The sequence below is a fragment of the Buceros rhinoceros genome, unplaced genomic scaffold (assembly GCF_000710305.1).
Source record: "Buceros rhinoceros silvestris isolate BGI_N320 unplaced genomic scaffold, ASM71030v1 scaffold9706, whole genome shotgun sequence".
Taxonomy (NCBI): Eukaryota; Metazoa; Chordata; class Aves; order Bucerotiformes; family Bucerotidae; genus Buceros; species Buceros rhinoceros.
This window is the reverse complement of record NW_010418069.1, coordinates 54,436-58,916: the sequence shown is the minus strand read 5'-3', so window position 1 is coordinate 58,916 and position 4,481 is coordinate 54,436. Positions and strand designations below refer to the sequence as shown.

General features: G+C 47.9%; 1 non-coding gene across 1 annotated transcript; it reads left to right on the top strand.

Moving 5' to 3' along the window:
* The first annotated feature begins 2,985 nt into the window (after positions 1-2,985).
* On the top strand, positions 2,986-3,058 carry TRNAA-AGC. Its single transcript has one exon. It is a non-coding gene; the product is annotated as a tRNA-Ala (tRNA).
* The last annotated feature ends 1,423 nt before the right edge of the window (positions 3,059-4,481 follow it).

The following is a 4,481-nucleotide window of genomic DNA, read 5'->3' as shown; positions in this document are numbered from 1 at the left end:
ATGGTGGAACCTTCTGATCCCGTTGTCTCCCAGGCAGGACCTACTGCAGGCAGCACTGGCATCTTCATAAAAAGCATTGGTTTTGGAAGGGGAATGGCCTTGACTCCCTCTGTCCTCCAAGAACAAACTCCATTCTCCAAGAAATTCCTTGTCTTCTGGAATCTAGCAATAAGGCAACAGTAGCAAGATCCCCAGCAGAGTTCAGCTGGGTGGTGGAATGGCTAATACACTGTCATGTCTCCATGCCTGAGTCCTGCGTTCATCTCCTCTTAGACCTTCTGTCTAGCCTCCCACTTCCATTGGTGGCAAAGGGATTCTTTTGGGTTTGCTTCTTTTTCTTCATCTCCAGTTACTTAGCAGTTTAAGTTTTGCCTTAAAAAAAAGGAGGAAGCCTTCTTGGAAAGCAAGTGGGACTGCTATCCACACAGCTTTTGAAGCCACCGAAAGCCAGTCTTCTAGCTCTTGCTCTTCAAGAGCTGCTTGGTTTGGCCTCACTTAGTTATGTTGTCCCTAAGCAAGAGATGAGCAGAGTTCCACTAAGCATGGGGTTTGAACAAGTTCCTGAGGCCCTCCAAGAAGTGCTTGAATCTGCTTGGACAGTCTGGTGAACAAAACAAAACAAACGCACAAAAAAAATCATGGCCTTATTGCTGCTTTTCCTAAGGGAAGGAAGGGCAGCTACAGGCAGGCTGAAATTCCCAAGTACAAGCTGGAGCTGGAATTTCCTTGTAGCAGGTTTATTGCCAGGGGCTGTCATTATGAGTCCTTGCCTGAGGTGCCGGCTCTTCCAAGTCAGCTGCAAGCTCAAGAAAATCTTTCCCAGGCAGCTGAACTTACAGGGAGCTCCTCACAGCACAGACCCAGCTGTAGGAGACCACTGCCAAACGCTGGAGCAAACCTGAGCGGATTGGCTGCAGCTCAGGGCAGGTGCTGCGGCCACACAAGCAAAGAGCACTGCAGCTGAGGGTCTCCAGTGCTGCTCTTGACACACCTGGCCACTATTAAGCCAAAAGAAAAAGCTCATCGTCCTCTTGCATTGAGGGCTGTTTGAGGGGGATACACACAAGTATTGAGCCTTCCTTACGGCAGGTTGCGTGCTTCCCTGGAAGCAAGGCGATTGTGCTGTGCACCTTATCTGTGGAAGTACGTGGGTTTCATTCCCAGTTGTAGCCTTCTTCAAGGTAGTTTGAAGCTCAGAAAATTTCTTCCTAATTACCTGGAGATGCACCAGAAACTCAGTGTTGTTTGTATGACTCTACACTAATACAGTGAGACCTCACGACTGGAGTTAAAAAGGAGATCCCGGAAGATTTGCTGATAAAGTGAGCACAGTTGTTTTATGAACTGTTACTGGACAAGTGTTTTGAGAACAGCAGGGGCAGAACGGAAAATGCTTGTTAGCAATATGGGAAAATCACTGCTGCTATCTGAGGTGAGGCAGATGCGAAGCAGAAAGGGGAAAAAACGCTGAACGGAAACTGAGAAGAACCCTCCCCAAAATAATACAAGGTGAGGCATTCTGATCTAACTTCCTTGTTTAGTGATGTAACTGTTTTATAACGCTGTCAGTGTGTGCTGTAGGAGAGAAGGGCAAGATGACAGAATTTTCAGTGTGTTTCCTGTTGGACTGTGCTTGCTAAACCAGCCTTCCCTGAGCTGAGCACGTGCAACTCTGCACATAAGCCCCAGTGAAAGGACCTGGGCAAAGGCAAAGCCCTAAGTAAATAATCAAATAGTTACTGTGCTTGTTAGACGCTGCTTGTGTGGCAAAGCAAACTCGGGTACTGGGAAAAGAGGCAGAGAGAGACTTACAAACCCCAAGTACCCAGGAAAGAAAATTCTTGTCAGCTTTAGTTCCAATAAAAACTGAAATACCTTTAAATAACTGTGACATTGATACAGCATTTCTGAACTGTATCTCCCAGCAGAAGCGTTGAGGGCTAGAGGTGTTTTAAGGTAGAACAAGGTCTTCAAGTTAAGCAGCCTTCTGCCAAGACCAAATTTCTTAAATTAACTCAGCCTTTTCAGGCTCCCACAAACAACCATATTCCCAGCTGGCAACCTACCAGACCACCTTCCAACCTGGCTACAGAATTGCATCACTGATGTAGAACACCCTGTGAGGTTTTTTTCAGCATTGCCCTTTAAAAATGTGATGTGTTGAAACTGGACTTCCCTTATGTTCCAGTTTTTCAGCATTTGTATGTAAAAAGCTTGAATTCCTTTCACAAAGGTGTCTCTGGAACAGTGAGAAACACCACTGTGGGGTTTTTTCTTACTACAAGACTTAGAGAAAACTCACCAAACAGAGTAGAAATAATATATTTTTTGATACTGCAGCAACTTCCATATCAGGAAGTCTTTCTGTTGCAGAGTGGTTTAAAGACAGAAATCGCATCACCTTTTGCTATGCTTTTGGCTAGCCTCCTCTCCACGTTTGACAAAGCAACGGCTTTTCCCAACTGCCACTGAGTTTCCTTGGTTCCAGGAAATTCTGGATCTTCCAGTGATAAGGAATTACTCTTACAAAGAGTAGCTTGTAACAATCATTCTTGAAATTTCTTCCTGCTCATATTACATGGCATATTCGGCAAGTGAAAACCTTCTCATTTACTTTGACGGCTAAACGGAGCAACTAGTTATAAGAGCCTGATTCAGCTAGACACACAAATGCTAATCTTCACAAGGCTGTTAATCTCAGCCATTCCTGATGAGAAGCATCCACATCTTAAAACTGTGCAAAGATTAGCATGTGTGTGGGGAGCAAGGTGGAGAAGAAACCTTGGACACTAAGTGACTCGACTTGCAGCTCCCGTATTTGGCAGAAAGCAAGTAGAGAGTCCGTATGGCAGAGCTGGGGTTGAGGGGGAACACATCTGCTTCATGCAGCTTTTCTAAGCAGTAGCAAAAGGCAACAGGAACCATGACCACAAAATGTGGCTTTACACAGTGCCTGTGAGATGATACAGTGGTGAAGCTCCTGGAGGGGAATTAGCTCAAATGGTAGAGCGCTCGCTTAGCATGTGAGAGGTAGCGGGATCGATGCCCGCATTCTCCACACGTTTTGGAGGACGGGATTGGGTGCATCCTCAGTAAATTTGCAGATGACACTAAGCTGGGCAGGAATATTGATCTGCTGGAGGGTCAGGAGTCTCCTGAGAGGGGTCTGGACAGACTGCATCACTGGAGCAAGGCCAGTGGTACAACCTTCAATAAGGCCAAGTTCTGGGTCCTGCACTTGGGTCACAACAACCCCCTGCAACAGGCTGGGGGAGGAGTGGCTGGAAACTGCCCAGCAGGAAAGGACCTGGGGGTGCTGGTTGACAGCAGCTGAGTATGATCCAGCAGGGTGCCCAGGAGGCCAAGAAGGCCAACGGCATCCTGGCTTGTATCAGCACTGGTGTGGCCAGCAGGAGCAGGGCAGGGGTTGTCCCCTGTACTGGGCATTGTGAGGCCACACCTTGAGCACTGTGTCCAGTTTCGCTGGGACAGTGGCTGAAGATGAGCCAGCAGTGTGCCCAGGTGGCGCAGAAGGCCAACAGCATCCTGGCTTGTATCAGCACTAGCGTGACCAACAGGAGGAGGACAGTGATTGTCCCCCTGTACTGGGCAAAGGTGAGGCTACATTTTGAATCCTGGGTTCAGTTTTGGGCCCCTCCCTTCAAACCACTCTGCACTGGGGTGCTGGAGCGTGTGCAGAGAAAGGCAACAAAGCTGGTGAAAGGTCCACTGGGCACGTCTTCTGAAGAGCGGCTAAGAACATGGGGCTGTTTAGTCTGGAGAAAAGGAGGCTCAGGAGAGACCTTCTCGCTCTCAACAACTCCCTGACAGGAGGTTGGAGAGAGGTGGGAGTCAGGCTCTTCTCCCAAGTAACAAGCAACAGGATGAGAGGAAACGGCCTCAAGTTGTGCCAGGGGAAATTCAGGCTGGGTATCAGGAAAAAATTCATTACTGAGAGGGTTGTGCAGCATTGGAACAGGCTGCCCAGGGAGGTGGTGGAGTCCCCATCCCTGGAGGGGTTTAACAAATGTGTCAATGCAGTGAGGGACGCATTTTAGTGGTGACCTGGTGATGCAGGGGGAATGGTTGGACTCGATGGTCTTAAAGGTGTCTTCCAACGAAATGACTGTGTGATTCTGTGGAATTTCAATAGCCTGGCCCTTTGGATTAGCGTAGCTGAGCGCTTCTTGCACTTTGTTTGCAGCATCCATGGGAGCTGTCTGCTCATCCTTCTTCTCAAAAACACAGGGACCCTCAGCTAAATGCACCCCAGCAAGGGCAGCTATTGGATGGCTAATTCTAACCTCTGCAACATGCGAAGCAGAGGCCTGGGGAAAGACTGTGGCCTCATTTGTCTTGTTTTTCCTCTTCTCTCAATAGTAATTTGAATTTAAAAGAAATTTGGTATTCAGCCACCTACAAAACTGCTTTGGCTTTAGTGCCTACAGTATTCAAGGCAGGCTCTGAAACTTGGATGACAC